Source organism: Marmota monax, unplaced genomic scaffold (assembly GCF_021218885.2).
Source record: "Marmota monax isolate L192 unplaced genomic scaffold, Marmota_monax_Labrador192_F-V1.1 WCK01_AAM20220418_F8-fsc00548, whole genome shotgun sequence".
NCBI classification, from domain to species: Eukaryota; Metazoa; Chordata; class Mammalia; order Rodentia; family Sciuridae; genus Marmota; species Marmota monax.
In genome coordinates this window covers 95,405-123,350 of record NW_026692888.1, presented here as the reverse complement: position 1 = coordinate 123,350, position 27,946 = coordinate 95,405, and the positions used below count along the sequence as shown (strand labels likewise).

At 37.3% G+C, this 27,946-nt stretch overlaps 1 pseudogene; it reads left to right on the top strand.

Annotated features, from left to right (window-relative positions):
- LOC124096656 (HLA class I histocompatibility antigen, A alpha chain-like) overlaps window positions 1–17,424 on the top strand; it is a 47,148-nt pseudogene extending 29,724 nt beyond the window's left edge.
- The last annotated feature ends 10,522 nt before the right edge of the window (window positions 17,425–27,946 follow it).

Genomic DNA, 27,946 nt, shown 5'->3' with positions numbered 1-27,946 from the left:
AGCTAACACCAATTACTTGGATCCTTATTCTTCACTCAGCTTTGCAACCTCAAAATGTGACTCCTTGGCTCTCTGCCTGGCATAATTTATTTCTTTCCACAAAATTTCATTGCCATAAGCTGTCCTGCTCCTTATACTCTTTCTCCTCAAGTCCTGGGCTGAGATCAGAACATTGTGGCAACTATGTCTGCAGAAGACAAGTGATGCTGCTCCACTCTCCATCCTTATTTGTTGAACAGAAAGGCTGATGAAGAAATTTGGATTCTCAGAAAGCTTGTATTTCTCAAAATGCATCAATGCAAAAAGCTGTAATGCCTTCCCAAATAGGAATTAGCCTGAAATGAGACATATGAGGCACATTCTAGGTTTGAGGATTGAGCCCGCAGGTGCTGTCTCTGAAAAAAAGAGAAGGCACATTTCTTCTAAAGGGATCAATCTTTCCCACTTCCTCAAGTGATATTTTCTGGTATAATTATGAGAATATTAGTGATCAGTAAATCCAAATCCTCCATTCTAGTGTCACTTCCTACCTTATGGCTACACTGGGATTGCCAAAATGACATCCTGATTGCTTTTCCATCTTATCTGCTGATAGACAACTCATTTGCCTTTGTGGGTAGTTCTAGTCTGTACATTCCCTCTCATTCCTTAAAGAACACAGGACTCCTCTCCTGAGGTGCATCATTCATCCTTTGTTGCTCCTGTGATATAATTTCATTATCTCTTCTTTGCCCCTTCTATTCCCTTAATCACCATGAAAAAATTCCTCTTTTAATGATTGAAACTATCTCTCACATACACAGAAAACTCAAATTTTAATTTTTAATGTTATTATGGGATTGTAAAACATTTAAATAATTTTGTCAAACTTTGGAAACTTATTGTCCCACCAATTTGTGCTCCATGTTGCCTTTTAAACAATTTTATTACAATACTTGCTGCATTGTATTATAGTAAGTTTATATTGGCTCTAAACTGCTAGGAAATGAGATCTACAGATCCCATTCATACATGTAATGTATCACCTTGAAGGATGCTTTGTATGATTATAGCACTAATACATTTAAAAATAAGTTTATATTCTCCAAAGAGAAAAAAAAATGTGTTTTTCTTTTTGACCTCAGGATGCAATCTTCATTTTTTTATTATCACTTCCCCAAATGGCATAGAATGTTATTTGAAGAGTTGTTATAAAGATCAAATGACATAATTGGAAAATATCTAACCAGGACCAGCAACTGTTGATTTCACTTTTCAGTATTGGCCCTACACTTCCTTCCGGTAACCTGCAGGTGGGAGATGGTCCTCAATCAATCTCTCTTTTGTTTAAGACTTCTCACCACCAAGAATTCAATTTTCTACCAGTAATGAGATACTAGCATCATAATAATTTGCCTGCCATTTAATTCTGGATAGGGGTTTTCCAAGTATGCCCCCAAAAGAACAAATAAACTGATTCTAGCATTTTACAGATATCCAAACCATGCTTAAAAATGAAGAGGAGTTTTGGTACTCACATAGCCATATCCTGTTCCTTTCCACAAACTCCATATATTGGCTCTTCCTCTCGCTGCATAACTCATAACCCACCCCTACACCACATTCTCACAGGCTTGAAACCAGACATCCTGGGGTTATTATAATACTATTATTTGCTGGAGATGATTAAATGACTTCAAATATTGGTTGTGTAGGAAGGAAACAGACAAATCATAGAGATGTTTATATTGTGCTTTTGTCCAGAAAATTTACCTGCTTCCATCTGAAGAAAAGAGCAGGGTCCAGAAGAGATAAATAAGTTGAGGTTAAGGGTTAAACCAACTAATTCAATAGTGATACTTTGCACGTATTTGGAAGGGTACAAGGGTTTCAGCACTACCAGACTTACCAGTAACTCACCATCACCCCTAACTCTACTCTTAATGCTCTTTTTATACTTATGTGACACCTGTACTAGTACTGGTCAGCTTTCCATTTTTGTAATGATAGTCCTGACACAGGCTACTTAGGGGAAAAGGAGGTTTATTTAGCTCATATTTTTGGAGAATCAAGGGCACAGTGCCTATATTGCCTAAGCTCTGGCCAAGTCCCCATAGCACTTGGCAGGTAGTGGATGGCAGTGATAGGAACCTATGTCAAAGCTAGTGGTAACTTCTCAAGCCAAGAAGAAGAAAGAAAGAGAGGGCTGGGGTGGGTGGGCCAGGCTTGTTCCTTTTAAAACAACTTCTTACAAAGGAGTCACATGAAAACTACTAATGGTCACCAGTCACCAGTGACACAAGCTTTTCAACTAGGCCCCAACTCTTGATGGTTCCATAACACCTTTCAACACCACCACCCTGGGGAGCAAGCCTCCAATCTACCTGGACAGTTGGGAGATACTCAAATCATAGCAATGCTAGGTTGCGAAGAATTGATTTTTGCTGTTTTATGTTTGCAGATTTCGGTTCACAACCTTCCTACAGAAGTCATTGCTCTGCCAGATTCTCAGCCTGTAACACAGCAGGCCCTCCCTGCACGTCTTCCCTGTCCAAAACCATTCTGCAGTCTGCATGTTCACATCCATCAATCTGGACATCTTAGACTAAGCCACCTCACCATCCCTCCTGAACTGCTCTTGCTCATGTGGTTCCTGCTGGTTCCTTTCCTTCTGCTCTGCCTTTGAATAATGTCTTCCTCTTTTCTGCTTCAAGTCTCACTTTCTCAAATAAATGAGCAACATTTTCAAGTTTTCTCTAAAAACTTCAATGAAAGTTATTTTCAATTGCTAATAGACTAGAGATTTTATCAGAGAATGAAGCTGAATTCAGATGAATTCTTTTTTTTGGATACTTTGTAATGAACATGTGGCTGTTGACTTTCTTTCTGTTAATTTCCCAAACATTAGACCAACCTTGATTTCCCACGAGGGATAAAACCAGTGTGAAGAGATATAGATTGCTTTCTGTGTTTTTGCAGTTGATTTCCTAGTATTCTGTGCAGATCTCTGAGACTAGGTTCATGATGCATTTTGGCTGCTGTTCTCTTCCTTGTGATGTCTTTGCCTGTCTTGGAAGAAGCAAAGGCATAAGCAAGAAGAAAGTGGGGCAAATCTTTAAAGCTCTAAACAAACAAAAGATTCAATCCATAAGCATATTTCAATGAAAAGTGTCCTTTAAGAATGAAAAGTAAATAAACAGATTTCCAGATAAGCCTAAAATAAAAGAATCAGTTACTAAGTGACTAAGTGAAATTTGTAAATGAATTCTTTGATTTGAAGGCAAATGATGCCAAATCAAACTCAAATATTCAGAAAAGCAAAGAGCAGCAGATGTGCCATTTATCTGGCTAAATGCAAAGGACTATTTCCTTTTTATACCCTTTTCCATTTATGTAAGAAATATATATATATATATATATATATATATATATATATATATATATATATGTTTTTAGTGTAATAAACTAAATTGTAACATTTTTGTGGACATTGAAACTTGCATAGGTATATTAAATATAAATTAATAATATTAAAATTGGGTACAGAGGGAAGGTTGAAGACTTGCAAGATTTCTATATTCATGTGAATGAATGCACTGTTAAATGAACGTAGAATGAAATGTTATGATGAATACATAATCTTAAGTAAAATTTGTATGAATATAATGCAAAACAATATTGCTAACAAGAAAATTAAAACGGGTTTCTAAAAACAATTTAAATAATTTAAGAAATCATTTTTATTTTGAAGGACAGTATTTGTGGATAGATTGCTTTTACTTATCAGCCTTTTTCTGTTAGTTATTGAGGTATATCATCCCAATTTTTTCTGGACTACATTGTTTCTAACAAGTATTATGCTGTTGATCAAACTGTTGTTTCCTGGGTATTTGTTATAGGTGTTGGTTTGTAACAAATCATTACAAAACATAGCAACTTAAACTTACAGGCATTTATTATCTTTCTTTTATGTGAATGATGTTCAATAATTGGCTTAGCTGGGTGTGTCTACCTCTGAGTATCTCATGAATTTGCAATTAAGATACTGGCCAGAACTGGCAGGCTTGATTAGCATGTAAGGACCTCCTTCATAGCTCATACCTCCTGACCATGTGGGAATCTCCTGAAATGATGAGCCACTAACATGTGCTTACCCAGGAAGGGCTGATCCAAGAGATAACAGAGCCAACAGGAAGTCCCAGTTCATTCTCTGTGGATGCATACCATCATTTCTGGTTTATTATCTCTGATAAAAATGAGGTTAGTAAGTCCAGTGTCATTCCTGAGGAAGGGAATTATTTCTTGCTCTTGAGTATCAAGGAATCTGTGTTCAGTTTTTGAAAACCACCATGGTCATCCTTGTTTCTTCTCTTTCTTCTTGGTACTGGGGATTGAACCCAGAGGCACATAATCACTGCACCATATCCCCAGTCTTTTAAAAAAAGTTTTTATTTTGAGACAGTTTCTCACCTAGTTGTTCAGAACCTCACCAAGTTGCTGAGGCAGGCTTTGAACTCATAATCAGCCTGCCTTAGCCTCCCAAGCCTCTGGGTTTACAGGTATGTGCCAACACACCTACCTCTAATCATCCTTATGACCACAAACTTTATGTATTCTTACCACAGGTACAATAAACTGTGTTATACAAAGGCTCTAAAAATCTCATTTCATCACATACTCAATGTAAAGTCTAGATTCTCGTCCTCTGAACCAGGTCCAGGTACAAATGCTGCTCCTTAAATGAATTGATGTGAGTGCAGCTCTTCACATGTGGTTCATGAAAGTGTACTCTCTGCACCCTAGCATACACAATACACAATACTAGGACATAGAAAATCATTCTTGACTTTTTAATTCAGGGTAATTGAGAGGCACAAAGGAGCCCCAGATCTTCAGCATTGTTCAAACACAGCCAGGTAAATGTTGGAGGTTTCTTAATTAGGTCTAAGTGTTATTTTTTCCTGACAGTAGTTTCTGGTTCTTGGCTCTATGTCACTCTTGGTGATGCACTTAAAAAAATGAATATGCAGTTATATAGCTTCTTGACTGCTAAGAGCCAAGTATATGATGCATGGCATTTTTGGTTGAAAGGTGATGCCAGCTAGCCATTGAGATGATATGATTATGTTAAGATTTACATTCATATGGATATTGGACTCCTGCTGTTCACCTAGGCCTGCTACGGACTCCTGGAGAGTTCCCATTAGTTGGGGAAGTACAGTAGGAGGGAGTTCCAGGGGAGAAACTCTGGCAGTTCCAGGAGGAGGCCGCGTGGGTGGATCGGAAATCTTCCCGGGTGCATACCGGACATTGCCGGCAGTTTCAAAAAAATAAAGTTTGTTCCTGCTTGAGTGGCTCGTGATTTTGTGCCCAGCCAGACTGCGGCACTTGACTGCTTCTTGCTAATAGATCTTGGTGGCTCTCTAAGTTTCTTTTCATTTCATACTGCCTCCGTCCCATGCATTAAAAAAGTCACAGTCTTTCTTTTACTTTAGTTCTCCTAAAGCATCCTTTCAAAGTTCTTCTAAGTCTCCTGATTGACCAATTCCAAGCTACTCCATCCTTTTGAAGTTTTGTTAGGGCAGTACCTATTTCAAGTGCTAATGTCTGTTGTGGAACAAATGGTACAAAATATTCATTCAGTCTTTTAAAAAAAAGAAATCTCATTGATAATAACATGGATGAATCAGGAGATGTTATGCTAAATGAAATAAGCCAGATCCAGAAAGACTGCATGACCTCACCCTATGTGGAATCTGGTGTGGGGCAAGGTATTGGTCAAAGAGAACTAGCTTTAAGTTACGCAAGATGAAAAAGTGCTGGGGATGCAATCTATGAACATACAGCATTGTCACTCTAGTTAATAATACTCCATTATTTACTTGAAATATGCTAAGAGGGGAAATCTTAAGAATTTTAACCACACACACAAAAAGGAAAAGAAAGAAGGAAAAATTGTCAATATCTACTCTGTTGAATTTGTCAGTCATTTTACTCCTATTTTCTATGTGTCTCATTTTTTAGTTCCTAAATTCTTCCTGTATTTATTCTGCATGCATCAAGTGAATATTTTATAGTATACTAATTCCCTTAATTGTTTTTCCCTAGAGTTTTCTCAATGTTCACTTGGAGGACTTACCAGATACATCTGGTCTTACTAGAAACCACTTTGGAAACTACTGTATAGGAGCATAGCAATGCGACCTCTATACCTCTGTTTTCTCTTCTTCCTCTTTCAATGATTAGTACTAAACATATCCTACCTGAATATGTCAGACACCTCATGTATATTTTTAAAAAATATTATTTATTTATTTATTTATTCATTTATTTATTAGGTGTAGATGGACACAACACAATAACTTTATTTTTATGTGGTGCTGAGGATCGAACTCAGGCCCCATCCATGCTAGTTGAGCACTCTACCACTAAGCCACAATCCCAGCCCCCCTCATTTATATTATAAAATTATACCTTTATATAGTTAAGGAAAATTTTTGTTTATATGCCTTCAAAGACTCTGATCTTTTCTACAATACAGTCTATCATTAATCCCTTCTCATATTCAGTGTATTTTATATCTCAGACATTTTATTCCTTGGAAGTTTTATTTTGATATCTTATGTATCTTTCATGCCTTTTATGTAACTTATTGAATGTATGTCATACACTTACCATAAGCATTTTTAAAATCATCAGCTTTTAATCTTAACCTTACTGTCAGTTCCAGGTTAGTTCTGATTGATGCTTTTCTCTGTCTTCTAAATTGCATTTTTTTGAGTTTTTATTAGTTTATTTTCTTAATTTATAACTATAAATGGGGAATTTATTTAAGACCAGGTATTTTTGTTGTATTTCTTTATTTTCACTTGGTTCTGGCCATGTTTTATTTATTTATTTTTTATTTCCCAATGGTATCGCTTCTTTTTTTTTTTTTACAATGAATATTTTTTTTATTGGTTGTTCAAAACATTACAAAGCTCTTGACATATCATATTTCATACATTGGATTCAAGTTGGTTATGAACTCCCAATTTTACCCCAAATACAGATTGATTGCATTTTCTTGCTCTCATTTTTTTCTGGGTTACTTTTAATCTGATGCCAGACATTATGAGTTAACCAAGTTAGTACTAGACATTTATTTACGCCATAACTTCTTTTAGCAAATTGAGTTATTCAGAACCTATTTCATCTTTTTTGTTCTGTCTTTTAGAATTTCTTAAGTAAATCAGAAAGTGTTTAGTGTAGGCTGAGTATTCACCACTACAGACAGGAGACCCTTCTGAGTATTCTATCCAATGCCCAGAAAACGATGAGCCTTCTCAATATTGCTAGTGGAAACAGACACTGTCATTGGCTCTGTGTATCCCCAGGTACCATTTTTCCCTCTTGTCATTTTGGGTCATTCTTTCCCTCTCCTTGGATAATTTTCTAATGTGCCTTTACTGAGGAGCTGAGGACTGAGGGGAGCCTCCTGCTGAACTCCATTGCTTTTATTTTCAATGACCTTCTCTAGGTGCCTTCATTTCACATTCTCGCTGCCCTGAACTCCTGGAATTAACAAATTTCTCACCTCAACTCACTGAGAGAGCTGGCCTGCTAGAGCTCCTCCTCCCTGCACTGTGTCCTGGACACTCTGGAGGAAGACAGATGGACAATGGCAGGCCTCACCTTGTTTTTTTTTTTTTTAATTTTTTTTATTGGTTGTTCAAAACATTATAAAGCTCTTGACATATCATATTTCATACATTAGATTCAAGTTGGTTATGAACTCCCAATTTTACCCCAAATACAGATTGCAGAATCACATCGGTTACACATCCACATTTTTACATAATGCCCTATTAGTAACTGTTGTATTCTGCTACCTTTCCTATCCTCTACCATCCCCCCTCCCTCCCCTCCCATCTTCTCTCTCTACCCCATCCACTGTAATTCATATCTCTCCTTGTTTATTTTCCCATTCCCCTCACAACCTCTTATATGTAATTTTGTATAACAATGAGGGTCTCCCTCCATTACCATGCAATTTCCCTTTTGCCCTTCTTGGACTTTTCCCTGAAGACCTTAAAAGAGCGTACTACAGGGATACTGCTACATCGATGTTCATAGCAGCACAATTCACAATTGCTAGACTGTGGAACCAACCCAGATGCCCTTCAATAGATGAATGGATAAAAAAAATGTGGCATTTATGCACCATGGAGTATTACGCAGCACTAAAAAATGACAAAATCATAGAATTTGCAGGGAAATGGATGGCACTAGAGCAGATTATGCTTAGTGAAGCTAGCCAATCCCTAAAAAACAAATACCAAATGTCTTCTTTGATATAATGAGAGCAACTAAGAACAGAGCAGGGAGGAAGAGCAGGAAGAAAAGATTAACATTAAACAGGCCTCACCTTGTCAATCCCTTTTTCTTAGAGACTGCAGTCTTTGGGGGCCTTGTTGTGCAATCTGAAGAACTATCTACTTTTGCATATATTTTTGTGTTTAAGGTGTGAGAATAAATATGTTTTTCTTTTCCTTCCATTGTGGTGTTTGCTGCTTGGGAGGCTCTTTTAGGGCAGCACCTGTATTTGCAGGGAAGAAACTGCTGTCTCTTCAACTGACTGCTAACATTCCTCCTCCTCCTCCTCCTCCTCCCCCCCACCCTTCCTTCTTCTTCCTTTTATTTTATTTCTTTATTTCAAATAAAGCCTTCAAACAAACAATAGATACCTATTAAACCAGCCAAAGCTGCACAGCTCCTCTTTTAGGGGATTTAGAATAAACTTTATATTTTGATGCTAAATTCTCTACCTTCTTCCTTACCAGACACAACAAAATACATACAGATATGGTAATAAGCAAGTAAGCTTCTACCTTACCTTGTCCACATGGGGAGCATTCCAGTAAAGATGTGCCCATATGTTGAGCCCTTGCATCTGCTAGGAACAGTTTGGGTATCAGATAGTTATACATCAGTTTGAGTAGCAAGGCAGCTACACTGGCAGGGTGTTTGAATTTGTGAGAATTCAAAGATAAACAACTGATGAATGTCAAGGACACTCTCCCTATGTGCATGTACTACAAAATATAAAATTAACATTAATGTCACACCATTTGTGGATCCAAAGACATCTTAGAGATCTGGGGTTCTTAATCCTAGCAAGAGACAAAGATAGGAAGAAAACTGATGAGATCATCATTTTATCATATGACTTTGCCACTCTGCTCATCTGAGAACATAAATTGGAGTAGAGGAAAGCTGGACTCCAAATTGAACTATCAGATAATTTGATACATGTTATTTAGAATTCATTCAGTGGATCTCAGGTGCCTGTGATAGGCTGGATCAAGTTCCTTTGGTTCACTGTTCTAGAAACTGATGTTAGCAATTCCATTGTTCACCCTCTGCTCCAGCACTTGAACTCTCTTAATACTGTAGGGAAATTCCATACTTATAAAATATCAGAAGAAGGCATAATTTTTTTCCTTGCATAAAAGAGGAACATTCACTTTTCTCAACATTATTGCATTTGAGCATTTGCCAGGCTTGGGCTCTACTAGTCAGGTGACCACATGTACCAGGCCCACAACCTGTACAGACACAAGAAGCTGGCACTGTGCAGAATGACTTTCAAAGGTAGCATTAGTGGCAACAGTTATGTCCAGATTCCATCCATGAGCATCAGTGACAGGAGTCCTTGCTGTAGATTCCAGAGGGCAGCATCAGGTCTCAGTGGCATCTGAGTCGAGCACCAGGATCAATGCTTCTTAACTGAGGGAAGGATCATGGATTGTTTCTGGTGCTGTGGTGTCAAGCCTGGTTCTCTGACTTTATTCAAAACTAAATTAGCTCTCCAAACACATATATAATTTCCTTTATGCTTAAACTAGAAAAACTGGCACTTTTTTTTTTTCTGAAAGAAGTGACAGGTAAATCAGGTCTGGGAGTGATTTCAGAGAGCATTATTGGGAGATTTACATTACGCTGAGCTGAGAGTCACCTCTTAAATCTTCCATCTGCCTGTACCTGCTGGGACACAAAATGACACTTATCAATGCACAGTCTGGAATCCTGCTCTACCTTCTTACCACTGCAGTAAGAAGTGTGATCTGCAGAGCAGCAGAACCAGCACCACCTTCTCTTAAATATGCAATCTCCTGCTCAACTCCAGAACATCTGCTCCTTAAAGTGACATACAGGGGATCCCAATGCAGGAAAGTCTGGGACTCCCTGTTCAACCAGCTTCTAGTTGTGGGGCCAGAACTCTGCAGTCTGCTGGGGCCTGATCAGGTCACTTACACTGAGCTCCAGGCTCAGTCCTTCTTCCCTTTCTCCTCTGCTGCCAATCTCTCCCTTGATGACCTCATCAGTTCTCAAGGCTTTAGCTATCATTTAAATGGCAATACTTCCTAGATATCATTCCCTCGTCTAAATATTTCCACATTCATCTGTTCCTCTGCCAACTGGCCCCCTCACCTGCATTTCTAGTGCTCCTCACAGCACAGCTTCTCCTACACTGAGAGCCTGCTCTGCATTCAGTTATCCACACCTGTGCCCCTGCGGAGTTCTCCCTGTATCTGTGAAGAGCAGCTCCATCATTCTTTCACAGACCAAACTCACTTGTGTCTTGCTCAACTCCTCTTTGCCATACCTCAGATTTAGTCCATCAGGAAATGCTGTCAAGTCCACCTTCAATGTTCTGTAGAAACCAGTCACTTTCACAACCCAGGTGATGTTAGGGACATGTCTGTTCTGGAGGACTCACTAGTTCCTACACTTTCCCACCTCCTCACCTGCCCCTGTACTCTCCATACTGTTCTCAGCAGAGCAGCCAGAGTGAGCTCTTGAAAGAAGTTTCCCACTGTCTGTCTTTGCCCCATGCTGCCTCACTCGCAGTAGGAGTCCTTCCAAAACCTCAGGTCCACAGGTTCTGTACTGATAACTTCCTCATAATGACTCTGGTCCAGTCACTCAAGCCTCCTTGTTCTTCCAGAATGCATAGACATGAGCTTGCTCTAGTGCATTACCACTGATAGCTCCCCCTGCCTAGAAAACCATTCCCAGAATCTTCCTGTTCTTCTAATCTGCCAACTTCCCCAAAGGCCCACTGCAACCCTAGAGAAATAGTCATCTTCCCTGTGCCCACACACCAGCACTCTGGATCACATTCCCTGTAACACTGACCACCTCCTAACATGAACACTTTCCTTACTCTGCTTAGTGTATATCATCTGCCTGTTACCAGTAAAACTCAGACTCCACAAAAATAGAAATTTTACTGTTTTAGTTCCAAGATAGGTCAGAAATGCAAAAATTGTTTGTCATATACACAATATATGACAGCACTCAAAAGCACCTCCCTAACCTAGTGACAATATCTTCATTAATGGAATCTCAGAACAAAGGCTTCTCTGTGGCAGCTGCAGAACAAGGTCTCTCACACTGAGGGTCTGGTTTGCCTGGGCTTTTCTCTCCAATGATGCTTGTCCTCCCCTCTTCAACCCTGCCTAAACCTAGGCTCATCCTGTTTCTCAGTCAAACAAAAAAATAATTAGACTCTGATTCATACATCTATGGATCTGGATAGGAGCCAGCAGGAGGACTACTAGGATTTGGGGCAGGAAAATCAAGTGTTAGGAGCCATTTTCTGTCCAGGTAGTTGACAGTGGTGATGCCCCTGATATCATGGCTAAGTCACCATGGTGTAGAAATACCTTGGGGAGTGGAACCCTGGGGACATGTGGAAGCTGAGGATAATCTTAGGCCAGGTGTGTGTCTGAGGACTTCAGCAAGGAGAACCACTGTGATGCTGATTGGCCTCTCTAAAATCCCAGCACTCAAAGGGAATGAGAAATGGGTCCACACCCTGAGTGTCCAGGCAGAAGGATCTGACTAATGTTGGGAGAGGGGAAGTGAAACTTTGAGGAGATGAGGAATCTCCAATACTAGGGTTCCCACCCCAGAATCCCTCTGGTCTAGAACCTAAGATTCATGTCCTGGGTATTGGAGCTTTACCTTGACACTGATCCTCTTGGGTCCAGTGCTGTTTGTCACACTGTCTTTTTGAATCCTTACCCAGGGGCTAATTCAGCCATTGTCAACATTTTGGCTTTGGACCTCTATACTCTCCTTGAAATTAGTGTGAACTGCAAAGGTAATATTGCTTTTGTGAATTATATCTGTATGCTTACAGTATATGAAAAGAAACCATTTAAAAGATTTTAATGCATTTAGAATAATAACCCACTGCTTGTCAACAGTTTTTTTTTTTTTTACACATTTTGCAAGTCATTTTTTGCCTGTCTCATTAGACGACCCCTGGATTGTTATACATACTTCTGCACTTAATCTGTGCAAACTGAAGTGAGTGGAAAAAAATCTGGCCTCACACATTTTGTAGGAGGAATGTTTTAATAACTTTGTCAGATAACTGACTATGCAACGTGGCTATTACATTAAAATGACACATGTGTTAACTTTAATATTTCCCACGTCCCCTGTAGGCGATGGACTCAGGGTCACTCTGTGTTAATTGGGCTGGCTGGCAACTAAAAGACCACAGAAACACAGAAATACCCTTCGTGGGGCTTAGGGATGGCTCTGAGACCTCAGGTGTCAGCTCCCACACTGGAGAGCAAGAGGAGCAAAGAAGGCCCGAGAGAGCCAGCATACCCTGAGCCCTTCTATTTGTTAGAGAAAAGACATTCCATAGAATATTCCATCCAAATAAGGCAAGGGATTGTGTTACAACAAACAGGGGGTGTAGCCAGTCCCATTGGGTGACGCCCAATCCCAGAGCTGCACTTCCTTGTCCAGTGAAGGTAAGGCCCACTGGCTTCACACTGCATGCAATGCCACTTCAACACCTTCATTATTCAAGGCTAAGGGGGCAAGCTCAGCTCCTATTCAGGGTGGCCCCCAACACTTAAAGGTTCTTTGAAATATGGAACTTGAAACACTCACCAATAGCTCATATTCTGTCATGTTAAAATATATATATATCTATCTTTCACATTGAATAGATCTCGTGCTAATATATGAGTATAGAAAAAGAAATATATTGTTTTCTCAAATTATATTCTTTTTACAGTGTTGCATACTTAAGAGCAGATGATCAAAAGCCATATTTGATAATATTATTACAGAGGCCTCAGAAAAGGATGTACATATTCAGAAACTGTCAGATTTAGGGTGGTGGGTAGAAGTCCTTCAAAATTCTTTCTCTTCAGAGCTTCTATTCTATCACTGTCAAATATACTGCCAGTGCATTATCTTGAAGGAACAAGCTCACACTTAGTTTTGAGACAGTGTCAGGCAACAATTTTAGAAATCACACTTTCTGTGTCATGCATTCTTTCAAGTAAAATGGTAGTCCCTAAAAAAGCAGTCAATACAGCTCATAAAATGGTTTTGCTGACACAAACATTCTATTTGGAATGCACTGAAAGTGATACACATGGGCTTTCCATTTAATCATGAGATATTTTGAAAATGAGGACCCTAGAATAAATAATTGATAAAGTTAACAATTTCGAACAATCTCACCAGGACATGTTTAATTGCAACTGACTTTTTTGTCTTCTGCAACTAAGAGGTGATGTAGAGAACAATAACTGTGTTAGCTTCCATTCTGCAAGTTTTACTTTCATGCAAATAATGTCTGGGTAGCATTATAAAATTGGCTTGTGACTCTTGTGACAGTGTGACAGTGAGTATCTAAGCACACCCAAATATTCCACAGACCACTTTGAGCACTGCTGCTCGGAAAACCCAGGAGAGTTCCCAACTGTCCCCATCCTCTTTGCCTCTTCATTATGTCCAGATCATCTCCTGAGCTGTATTCTCTGGTGCTCTGCCCTGGAGGACAAGCCACCCCCTAAATATTTGATGCCACAACTGTCCTTTTTCTGGGAACAGAGATGAAGGGACATGTTTCTCTTTGCTATTGGTAACAGTTTGTGGGTGAAGGCACCAGAGAGATAATCACTCATAACCTCTTATGGAAGCCTGTGTCCATATCAGGGCACACCAGTCTTCATGAGAAATAATATTGGCTCTTTTCATTTTAAGTGGGTGTAGTGGTGCAGTTACTGTAGTCTGTGAGGTTGCTGTATCAAAAATGCAACAAACCGGGTGGCTTATTAACAACAGATATTTGTTTCTCACAGATCTGGAGACTGAAAAATCCAAGATGGAGGTGCTAACACTTCATTCCTAGTGAGAGAAACTTCGTCATAGACAGCCATCTTCTCACTACATCCTCAGAGGGCTACTGGCCACAGCAGCTCTCTGGATTCTGCTTTAGGAGGTCCTAATTCTAGTCATGAGGGTCATTACTAATTATCATGAGAGTCATGACTAATTATAATCAGCCTTTATATGTATTTAGAAGGGACCTAAGCTTAGTCTGGCAGCAGTACTGTTGGTAAGAATACTACGTAGTGATGAAATTGTTGTATCTCTGCACCTTCTAATAAGGTAGCCACTACTTGCATGTGTCTATTTAGCATTTAAATGTGGCTGGCCAACTAAACAGTTGAATTTTAATTTTTTTTGTGAATTGAAACATAAATAACTATGTCTAGTTCACTGTTACTATTGATGACAGTGCATATCTAGTGTATTCTTAATATTCAGTCTCCTACCCACAAAGATACACTTGACTCCTGGATGGAAGTCAGTTAAAATATCCTTATATAAAAACTGGGGCTTTGGTTGGATGATATGGGGGATGAATAAGGAAGTAGGATTTCACTCTAGATTGGGTGGTGTCCAGAAGAGGGAGATTATGGGATGAAATGAATAAGTAAATCTTAGCCATAGTAAGTACAGACTTGAGCAGGAATAAATTTGTAAAGAAGGTGCTGTCACCAATTCACAGTAGCTAAATTATGGAACCAACCTTGATGCTCTTTGGTAGATAAATGGATAGAGAAACTTTGGTATATATACACAAAGGAACATTACTCATGACATTTGCATGTGAATGGATGAAGTTAGAGAATATAATGCTAAGTGAAGCAAGCCAATCCCCAAAAAAACCAAAGGCCAAATATTTGCTTTGATATGAGGATGCTGACTCATAATGGTGATGGGCTGGGGTGGGGGAAGGAGCATGAGAAGAACGGAGGAACTTTAGGTAGAGCAAAGGGGAGGGAGGGGGCAGGGGGTTAGAATGATGGTGGAATGAGTTAGACATCATTACCTAAGTACCCAAATAAGACGCGATGGAGTGAAAATAATTTGTGTACAATCAGTAACTTGAAAAATTGTGCTCTATATGTGTAATATGAAATGAATCGCATTCTGCCATAACATAAGACAAATTAGAATAAAAAAGTTGCTATTATTCATATCCACCTATATAGGAAGCTGGCTAGTGTTCTGTTAATTGCACAATTCCTAAACTTTTTAAGGTGCTTAGAAAAAGTTGTTATGTACTACTTTTGTTTTACCTTATTTTGTGTGTTTCAGAATGAACTTGTCTGACATTGCTTCTTAGTATGCATTTTGTCCAACAGGGAATAGCATGGCCTCACTATATGCACCACAATAGCTCTTAACAACTCTGACCCCTAGCTCTAAGTGCCAGAGCAGTTTCAATATGTCAGGATCTGATTTTCTTCTTTCTTAAATTCAATATTCTGTAGTGCCTACATTCCTAATCAAAATGAATAAGAATATCAGCATACAACTTGGTAAAGAAGAAAGGCACAAATTGAAAAAATATATTAACAATAATTTATTTCACCTGCATTGTCACAAGAGACATGCATATTCAGCAGACATTACAAAAATAAATTAAACATCCCTATTGACTTCTGTAGTGAGTAAGGTTCATGGGTTCATGAAAACAGATAAGCAGGACACCTCAGAGTACCCTGGCCACAATTCTTTCTCAATAACATCTAAAATATGCAAAAACAGTTATGGAATTTAATGCTCCTTCTAGCTATTAGTTGTATCTATTTGCATTCATTCTAATTGTGGTTTAGAAATTGAAAACTACATCTTTAATTTTTTAGAACCTACTTTAGGTAACACTTACACTCAGTAAAATACAGGAAATTTATAGCAGCATGTTTCCAGTTAACCACCCTTCTGTAATATCACTATGTATACTACATCAGTGTTCATTGTAAACCTAGCCAGACAGTGTAATGCATTGTGCTATAAAAGTCATCTGTCCTTTTACATATTAAAAAATAATATATGTAAAATATTGTCATGTTCTATTGCTAGTTATTCCTTTCTGTACAAATTAGTTACCATCTTTGACTATTAAACTTTAGGCTTTTCTTCATTTCAAATTACATGTGGTGAAAGACTGCTAGCAAGGAATCCTGCCAAATTTTATTCATCAGATAAATACCTTGTTTTGCTCTTTTTGTCTATGAAGAGATTGATGTGAAATAAAATTCACTAATTTGGGGTGTAAAGTTGTTTTGAATCATTTACCACCACTATGACCAGAATATGTTCTTATGTACCCTTGTCCCAAACTCTGAACTCTTCTGCTTTCTTGTGTGACCCTCTCCTCTACTCCAGCTCCAGGTGATCACCAATCTGCTTTCTGAATAGAATTTTGAATATGCTGAAATTTCATGTACATGCAACCATATAGTATATAATCTTTGCTATAACAGTTATTTTAAGCTTTGTTATGTTATTGTGTGTGCATTAATATTTCATTCATTTTTAATACTGGATATTACTGAAATAATAGTTATTGTTTGGTATTGTCACAACTCTCTTTAACATTATCCATTCTAGTTGAGGTGAGGTGGTATCTCATTGTGATTTTAATTTGTACATCTTTGGAGACTATTGATGGTGAGCATCTTTTCAATAATTATTAGGGACTTGTCTAGCTTAGCCTCTGAACTCTTCTTGACATTTCTTGTCCATGGAGGTAAGGGCTGGTTGTCTCATTATTGAATTGGAAATGTTCTCCTTATATTATGGATACTGGCTGTATAACAAATATATTTCCTGCAAAAAGTTTTTCTTCTTTTCTGTGGTTTGTGTTTTCATCTCCTTTACTATGGTTATTAAAAGTTGGCATTAAGCATGATTCAATCCATTTCATCACTTTTGTTTTATATTTTGTACCTTTTGCTTTATACTTTATGTAGTCAAAATTTTGTTAACACAATTTCAATAATTTTTCCTCTATGTTTGTAAAATGATGTTCAGTAGCTTTATTGCATTAGATATGTTGTGATTTAAATCTTGATTATGATGTGACAAAATGATTGAGTTCATTTCCTTTTCCCATATGGATGTCCAGGTGTTCCTGTAACATGTGTTGAAACCCTACGTTTTCTCCATTGAATTATCTTGGCAATTTTTTCAAAAATGTGATCTATGTGTCTGTTCTTACATCAATGCCATGTTTTGCTCATTACTGTGATTTCATTAGTTTTAGAATAAACTATTTTAAGCTTTCCAATTTCGTTCTTAATTTTCAAAATGATTTATATATTTTAGGGTGCTATAACATTGATCTTGAGTGTCCCCCACACATTGGCTTGATCCCCAAACCATGATTCTATTGGGAGGTGCTGGAACATTTAGGATTTGGGCCTAATGGATGGAAGTTAGGTTCCTGGGGGCTGTGCCCTTGGAGGGGTTATTGGGAACCCAGCCCATTCTTGCTTCTGTAACTGATAAATGGCTTCTATGATGTGAATGATTTCCTCTTCTGTGAAGTCCCATTGAAACCCACCTTTTGAGATGAAACTTGATTACTCACTTCTGTTGACAGGTGAAACCAGAGTTTTTTTACTTATGCTGGTGAGTGGGCTGCAGAAGGTTGCAGGTCTCTGCAGGTGAGAAGTGTTTCAGCTCTTAATAGTGAGCTGTGTCTTCCAGTGATAAAGCAGACTAGAGCAGCTCACAGTCAATTTCTCCTTCTTTCCAGATTTTTTTTTGGGGTACTGGGGATTGAACCCAGGAGCACTTAACCACTGATTCATATCCTCAGCTCTTTTTATCTATTTTGAGATAGAGTCTCCTGATTTCAAGAATGAAATCCACGGACTAAGATGAGTGGTGTAAGAATAGGATTAATTAAAGAATAGAAACAATAATAGAACTCTTATAGCACAAGAGAGAACCCCATAACACATTTTTCCCTTCTCATAGTGTGCTAGTCTAAGGGTTTATATAGCACTTGTGTCACTGCTATTGGCCTAAACTTATGCTAATTAAGATTTTTTTTAAAAAAAAAACTATACTGTTATTGGTTCAAACTCATGCTAATTAGTGTTTGGAAAAGTACTAATACTTTTGGTCCAAACTTATGCTAATTAGGGTTTGGAACCATACTAAGGCTGCTTTCATTCTTGTCTGCCCCACTTTCATTTTCTTATTGCAGGTCAGGAAGCAGGAGATGGAGTTGTGGATGGCATATGATTGTGGTTCCAGGCTGCAGCACTGCATGAAGTGGCCTTCTGTAGCAGGCAACAGTACCATGTTCCAACCTGTCTTCCCAAGGATGGCAGGTTGTCCTATCATAGCTCAGAGTGGCTCAGGACCACCATCCCTGCATGGTGGCTCCACAGGGCTGCCTGCCATGCTTGATGTCTGGGCTCCAATCCTCCCAGCAACCTCTCTGACACTCTACCTCTTTACTGCCTCTTCTGGGTGGTACTACTAGGTTGGCTGTGTGGCTTGACAGCCAGGGAGCCATATCACCACCATGGCATTTGTTTTGCTACAGGTCCCAAAGCAATGGATGAAAATAATGAAACTTCCAAGGCCAAATTGAAGAGCAACTCCTTCCTGAGATGCTTCTTTTTCTCTCTGTTAATAGGTACAAACTGCTAGTTTAGGATTCTGTAATCATGTTGGCTCAGCAGCTATGGCAGGAAAGGGGGAAGATAAGGATACTTGTATGAGAAAGACTTGAAACCTAGATTTCTGTACTGTATAAAAGATACTGAGAACAAAGGGATGGGCTCAGCCTTTGGAAAAGACTGCAGTGAGTCTGCAAATGTGCTTCATAAACCTTGCTCTTCTGTATCTCAAAGTGCCATTTGTCCCTCTCTATTGCCATAATTTCCCATAACAAATAAAGCTTTCCCCCCTCATAATATATATTAATAATATAAATCCAGACATTAGTCACAATTATGGAATACTGACAAACACATAGGTATTAAACTTTTCCTTACACATTTAAAAAGCAACATGTCCATTGAAAAATAGACCGGTTTGGATGCTGTTTGGATTACAAATGAGGGTCTATGAACATCAAAGAATCCATGCATGGTTTAACATTAACATTAATTTTTATATTTTGTTGTACATGGTAATATTTCTAGGTAGAGTATTCATACCATTCATTAATTCTTCTGCTTGCTACTTTTTTTGTTTGTTTGTTTTTACCTGTCCACAGAAGTCCAAAAAGATCTGGTTATATTGCTGCCTTGCTACCCAAACTGGTGTATCAACAGTTGCTGTCCAAATTGTTCTTAGCAGATTCAAGGACTTGACATATGTGCACACCTTTTCTTGTCTCTTACCTACATGGACAAAGTAAGATAGATGCTTACTTGCTTACTCTCACCATTTCTGAATGTATCTTGTTGACCTGGTAACAAACAGGACAGAGAATTTAGAATTGCAATGAGTAAAATGACTAGAACTAACAAAGGTACCTAAGGATACACAACACCAATTAAGAGTGTCTGTTTTCAATAGCAGTACTGGAAAGTCTCATACTTTTCCGGGCATTGAACAGAATATTCAGGAGGATCTCATGTCCAAACTGGTAAAAAATTAGTCTGCATTAAACACTTTCTGGTTTACCTAAAAAATGATAAAAGACAGAACACAAAGAACCAAACAGGTCTTGAATGACTTCATTTGTCCCAGTAATAAATGCTGAAAAATGTAAATGACATACAAAAATATTGGTACCTAACTTGGTTAAGTCAGAATGTCTGACATTAAATTAAAAGCCACCAAGAATACAATGAAAACGAGAAAATGCAATTCAGAAAGCAGATAAAAACAATCAGTCTAGCCCAGAACTGACATTAAGTTTAAAATGAAAAATGAGTGACAGCATATTCAGTAATTTACATAAGAGACATGAAAGATACACAAAAAAACAAAAATGAAATTTGCAAGAATGAAACTTATGAGATGTAGAATATGCTGGTGATGGTAGACTCTGTGTTGTACAACAGAGGAGTGTCTTTGAAGGCACCTAAATAAAATATTCCCTTAAATACATAAAGGTATAATATTTATATGTATTTTTGTGGATAACATTCAGTCAGGATATGTTTAATATTAAGCACACAAAGAGGAAGAAGAGCAAATAGAACTATAGAGGTGGCATTTTTACATTTCACTGAAATTGAGTTAGTAGTTTCCAAAGTGGTTTCTAGTAAGATCAGATGTATATGCTAGATCCTTCAAGCAACCATTAAGTAGACTCTAGAAAAAAATGATTAAGAGAATTAACATACTACAAAATATCCATGTGACACATGCAGACTATGTTAGGGAGAACAGAATAAAAACATATAAGACACATGGAAATCAAATGGTTAAATGACAGACAAATTCAACTGTATAAATATTAACATTAAGTGGAAGTGGAATGACCAAGCCAATCACAAGGCCTGATTATTGCTTTAGGCAAACGAATAAGACCAGACTATGCTGGAGGAGTCATACTTCACAGTCACAAGTACATTAAAATCTCATTGATATATTAACAGCAACCATGATAAACCTGGAGTACTTAAACAAATATTAAAAAAAAATAGCCTATAATGGGAGTAGTGATAAACAGGGACATTTTGAAATGATGCATTAGGCAGCTTTCCATCACTGTGACAAAACACCTAAGGTAATCAATATATAAATTGGAAAGTCTACTTTTGGCTCACAGTTTCAGAAATTGCATTCCATGCGTAGCTGGTCCTGCTGCCTTGTAACCCGTGGCCTAATAAGCATCACACTAGGGAACACTTGGTGGAAAAAAATTGAACCCCTCATACTAGCCAGGGAGCAAATAGAGAAAAATAAGAAAAATCAGGGTCCCTAAATTTTCATCAAGGGCATGACCCAAAGAAGGGGACTTTCTCTCACCAGGACTCTACTCTTAAAGGCTCCACCTTCTCCACCTTCTCCCTATGGTACCATGAAGTAGTGATCATGCCTTTAACACACAGGTCTGTGGCGGACACTTATATAAACCATAGCAAATGATAAAATGTAAATTCAACAGACAGAACAATGCAAAATATATGTGCACCTAATAAACAAGGACTAAAATATAGCCATACATCACATAATAATGATTTTGATCAATAATATTCCTATAAAATTATATAACCTAGCAACATTCTGACTCTCTTAGTTTGTATAAGTACACTTTAAGATACCACATAATACTGAAATGACTAAATAATGTATTTCTCAGTATTCCTGTCAGTAAGCAACACAAAATTATACAGAACAACAAACTTGGTGGAAATGCAGAGAAATGCAAAATCCAGAAATACTAGTTGAAGACCTCTTCAATATTCCACACTCAATGATGAATAAAACTACTAAGCAAAGGATAAAAACAAATTTGAACAACACTGTCGGCCATCTAAACCTAGAGGGCTTCTGTAAACACTCCTCTCAGTAACATTTGAATACATATTTTTTAGAGTGCATGTGGAACATTCTTCAGGATGCACCACATGCTACTCTGTAAGAGAAATATTAATCCATTTTAAACCATAGAAATAAATACAACTGAGGTTTTCAAGATGGTGGAATATAGATCACTTTCCTGGCTGCTCTGTGGAGCGAAATCAAGAAAGCAGACAGGCAGCTTCTCAGCAAGGTGGGTGAAAAAAAAAGTGTGGGGACTTTCCTGGAATTTAAAACTGGACATTCAAAGCAGATTGGGGACTCAGGAAGTTGGATACAATAAGATGAGGAAGAAATCCCCAGTGGCACAGCCACTGCAGCTGCTGGGCCAGAAGTACCAGGCAGAGTGGTCTCTTTATCCTCATAGTGGAGGGATAAGGGAATTATAAGAACCCGAATTTTGGGTAGGCCCAGGAAATTTCTGGGTATGGAGTGTTAGAGATCAAGGACATTATCCTGCAAACCTGAAAGAAATGCTGCCCAATATCAATGTGTGGGTAAAGAAGCTGCCATCTCTTCAGGTGGCATGTGGAAGACAAAGAAGGAACAATTTTGCAGTTGCTGCATGGAGACTGGGGGCTGAAGGGGCCAATTCCTGGGAAACCCGAGTTTGGCACAAAATACAGGCAGGTAAACACACACTGCACAACATAGAGTGTGCTTAAGTGACCAGGAGAACAACAAACATGGAAAGAGATTTACACAGAGGACAACAGGTCTTGGAAGCCCACCTGGCTCTACCTCTCCCCCTCCAGTTCCACTGTTTACAGAACTAGCTGGGAAAGATGCATCTGACTGAGAACTTGGAAGGCAGGGGTGGAAAAGATTTTTGGAGACTGAACTGGAGACCAGGAAACACGGGGTCTGAAGGTGATGTAGAGGATTAAGAATTAACTCTCCCACCACAAAAGTGGAACCCAGGGGAGATCCCTGGGGTACAATCTTCCATCATGGACCAGCAAGTACTGGGCACTGGAGGTGCACGGAATTAAAATCTCCAAATCAACTGGCATTCAGTGAAGAGCCTGGAGCCCACTTAAGCCTAAAGTCTGCTTCCAGGAATTCAGCCTATGGGATTACCTTTCTCACTCCAGCAATCCACAGAATGGAGAATCATGCTCCAGATGACCCCATCTAAAACTACTGAGAAGAGAAGCTGAGAATCTTCTGAACTCCAATGGAAAGAATTCTTTAACTTTTCATCAAAATCTTTATTTTTCATTTTTCTCTGTTTAATTATGACTTTAATGGTACAAAGACATTTATACATATTTATAAATGTTTTTTCTCATTTCTAGTGTTTTTGAAGCCAGTTATTTTTCATGATTAGTTTTTTTTCTGAACTAACATACTTTAGGTTTTTAAAATATTCTTTTATTTAAAAATTTTAAAAAATTTTGTTATATATTTTTTCTCCTACCAGTTTTCCTTAATTTGGTCTTTTCTTCTGCTAACAGCCAATCTCTATTGTTTTTCTCTTTCACTCTTCTTTAATTTGTTATTTCCTCTTTCCTCCTCCCTCACAATTATCACATCCAATATCACTTCTTTTCTTTCCCTGTCCACTACTTGAAAATGTAAACATTTTTGCAAACTTGCAAGTTTTTTAAAATATTTTTTATTTATTTATTTTTGTGGTGCTAAGGATCAAACCCAGTGTCTCACCTGGGCTTGGCAAATTCTCTACCACTGAGACCTAGCCCCAGCTCTGAACTTTCTGTTTTTTATTATAGGCATAAACTGGTCATATCATTTCTGTTTATTGTGATAATTAACAATGTAGACATCCTAGTAAAAAATACTTTGTTTAATGATGTAAACTGTTTGCATTGGTTGTTGTTATTTATTTTCTCCCCATAAACAGTGAGGTATTAGAAATCTTCAGTGACACTATAAGTCCATAGGGTAGAAACTCTATCACCTCAGATCCATACCATTAGGTAGACACACACACAACATGAATAATTAAGGGAACAAATCACCCCAAACAAACCAAGATACTCCAATAACCAAATCCATTGACACCACAGTGGAAAAAATGTTAGGAAAGGTGCTTAGAAAGTATATAGTTAATCTGATTTGTAAAGTAAAGGATGTTATAAGGAATGAAATCAGAGAGAAAATACAAGAAATAAAAGATCACTTCAATAAAGAGGAAGAGACTCTGAAAAAAAGTAGAAATCTCAAAATGAAGGAAATTAAAAATTCATTAGAAAGCATCACCAACAGACTAGAGCACTTCAAAGACAGAAACTCATGCAATAAATACAAAATATATAATCTTTTTTTTGAATTTTGAATATATTTCTATTCTTAGGAGCAAACTTTTTAAATTTTTATTTTATTTTTTTTTACTTTTTATTATTGGTTGTTCAAAACATTACATAGTTCTTGACATATCATATTTCATACATTTGATTCAAGTGGGTTATGAAATCTCATTTGACCATAGATAGATGTTGAGAAACCATGAATAGACCTTCCAAGATCTATGGGATAACATGAAAATATTTAAGATTTATCAGGATAGATGAAGGTGCAGAGATAAAAACCAAGGGAATGAACAATTTTTTTTTCAATGAAATAATATTAGAAAATTTCCCAAACATAAAGAACAAAATAGAAAATAAAATACAAGAGGCTTACAGGACCCCAAATGTACAAAATCACAACAAACCCACACCAAGGCACAATATAATGAAAATGCCTATTATGCAGGATAAGGATAGAATTTTAAAGGTTGAGAGAGGGAAAATATCATATTTCATATAGGTGAAACCAATTTGGATTTCAGCTTATTTCTCAATCTAGACCCTTAAAGCTAGGAGGTCCTAGAACAACATGGTTGAAGCTCTGTAAGAAAATGGATGCCAACCAAGAATCCTATGTCCAGCAAAATTAAGCATCAGATTTGAAGATGAAATAAAAACCTTCTATGATTAACAAAAGTTAAAAGAATTCACAACTAGAAAGCCTGCAATACAGAATATACTCAACAAAATATTCCATAAGAAGGAAATGAAAAAAAAAAACCACTGAAAACCAGCAAAGGGAGGAACTACACTAAAGGAAATGTCAATCAAAGGAGAAACTAAGTCAAGTTTCACAAGGATGTATAAACAACAGGGGCTTCTTCCCTCATATCAGATAAAGTGAGCTTCAAGCCAAAGTTAATCAGAAGGGACATACAAGGCCATTTTATACTGCTCAAGGGAATTATATATCAACAAGACATAACAATTATAAATATTTTTGCAAACAATGGAGCATCAGCATCTACATACATCAAACAAACCCTTCTCAATTTCAAGAATTAAATAGACCATAACACAATAATACTGGGGAACTTTAACATGCCTCTGTCACCACTGGACAGCTCCTCCAAACAAATGCTAAATGAAGAAGATATAGAAGTAAAAATAAAATTGATAATTTAGACTTAACAGACATATATAGAATATTTCATCCATCATCAGCGAATACACCTTTTTCTCAGTAGCACATGGATCCTTCTCTAGTACAGACCATGTTATGTAAGCTATCATATATGTTTGCATGCAATTATAATATTAATTCAACATATTTTTAGCATCTGTAGGGTGATTTTGATAGCTCTCTTTCCATTGATATTAATTTTTGCATTCTTGCTTTTTTCTTGATTAGACTTGTTTGATTTTTATCAACTTTTAGCTGTATTATTTCTTCTCTAGTTTATATATTTCTGGTCCTACTCTTAAATTTTCCTCCCTACTATATAATTTGAAAATAATCTGATTATTAAGCTAGTTTCTTTCTGATACAAATACTGTAAGTTATAAATGCTTATCTGAGTGCCGTTTCATCCCAGAAATCTTGATACATTAAGCTTTCATTATCACTTAGTTCAAAGCACTTTTTATTTACTTTTCTCTGCTTTCTTCCTTGACCTCTGAGATATTCATAAGTGTGATGTATGATTTTGAAGAGAGTTGACCTGTAAGGGTGGGGTTCTACAGATCTTAAGGTGATTGGTTTTTAATGTAATAAATCATGCAGGAAACACAGTCTGCATGATTTCATATTTTTTTAAAGAGAGAGAGAATTTATTTTATTTTAGTTTAGTTTAGTTTTTGGTGGACACAATATCTTTATTTTATTTTTATGTGGTGCTGAGGATCGAACCCAGTGCTCCGCACATGCCAGGTGAGTGTGTTACCACTTCAGCCACATCCCCAGCCCAATTTCATATTTTTAATAAAGCTTTGCAAATGCTTTTTATATTGATTGTATAGGTTGCATAGATGTCAAAACTGATCAAATTGCATACTTCAAATATGTACATTTTATTGTACTTCAATTTTACCTTAATACATTTATGGAAAAAAAGAAATAATACAAAAATGTTTTCTGACCACAATAAAATGAAATTAGTAATCAATCAAATAATACAAGAAGTAGGGAAAATCACAAATGTATGGAAACTTTAAAAACACTCCAGAATAGTCAATGGCTTAAGAAAATTAAAATAAAGCTAGGAAACACTCTGAAATTAATGAAAATAAAGAAAAAATACATCATATTTATGAGACACTAATAAAGGAGCACTTAGAGTGAAATTCATAGCAGTAAATTTATATCTGTAAATGCCTGCATTAAAAAGGAAGAGCAAACTAAACCCCAAACAGGTATAGAAAACAAAACAGTGAAGAAATAGCAGAATATAATACCAAGAAATAGTAGAAAATAATAAAGAACAGAGAAGCTATCAATGGAACCAAAAAGAATACTTTGAAAAGATGAACAAAAATTGACAAATTGTTAGCTGGATACACTAAATAAAAGAATAATAAAAGAATTAGAATCAGAAAAGAGAGAGGATGCAATATTACTTACTTTGCAAAAATAAAAACAATTTGAACTCTGCTGTGAAAAATTGGGTGCCAAAAAATTAGAGTGCATACATAAAATGGACAAATGGTAGATAGACAAGAAACTAATAATGTTGACTTAAGAAGAAATAGACATTCTGAATATAACTAGAACAAGTGAAGACACTGAATTAGTAATAATATATTTTATAAAAATACCTACAAAGAAAACCCTTCTCCAAATGACTTTACTGGTGAATTATACCAATTATTGATGACAGCTCAGGATCCTGGCTCACTATGGGAATTCTAGAGTTTGACTGCTTGGTTTTGGATCTTGGCTCCATCATTTGTGGGTTGTGAGACCCTGGGAAAGTTTCTGAGCCCTTCGTGTCTCTGCTTCATCTTGTATACAATGGGGATGACGCTGACTGTTGTACTGAATGTTCACTTGGTTAAATAAGTGACTGTGGTTAAAATAGCACAAACATAAAAATGAGATACTCTGGTAAAGTCAATAATTATTCAGACATGTGACTTTTTTAAACTGTTGTGTGTATTTCACAGGACATGGTCATGACTGGGAGAGAGACCTAAGATGCCAGGGTTTTGTGAGCTGTTGGGGGAGGTATCCACATCAGTCAGTAATGGCTTCTGCAGCTGCAGGCACAGAAACTGAATGAGGGAAATTAAAGGATAAAAATACAGAAACAGCCCTCTTTCCTCAAGTGGAAAATGAAGGAAACAGGAAAAGTCAGGGCGCCCTCCACTGGTCACCTTAGAGCTGTTCTTATATCTAAGGTAGCTATGACCCAACACAAACCCCCTCATCTTCCTAGGCTCAGCTTTCTCTCCTGACTTTGCCTTCTTGTGGCTCACAGTGGCCTTCAGCATTTAAATGTGTTCTTTGTATAGTGCAGGATGCTGTGAGAATTTAAGTTGTTTATATAGTGTTTGTTAATAATCATAGGAATTTTCCTATCACATGGAGGAGAAAAGTGGGTAACAGATTACTACAGAGCTCGTGTCCTTGGTTTCTCTTCAGTAGGAGAAGTGATCCTGGATCTGGTCACTGCTCACCCAAAGCTCTTGGTCTCTGAGGATGGGGCACATGTGACCATGGTAGATTTTGCTAGGCCAATGCTCATTCTAAAAGCATTGGAGGGAGGGGGAGAAAGAACCCCTATGTGCCTAGTTGTGGGGTTTTCCTTCTGTACCTGGCTTATTTCATTTAGTATAATGTCCTCCTGAATCATCCAGTTATTGCAAATTAAAATTTTTCTCTTTTTTAAAGGTTGAAAAAATATTTTGTTATGATTTTTTCAAGCAATAAGTATCTACAACAGACATTTCCAAGCAACTGTGGTCCCATCATTTAAAAAAAAAAAAAAAAAAAAAAAAAACAGAAACAAAAACAAAAACTTTAAAGGACGGAGAGTAGCATTGGAACAGGGCAA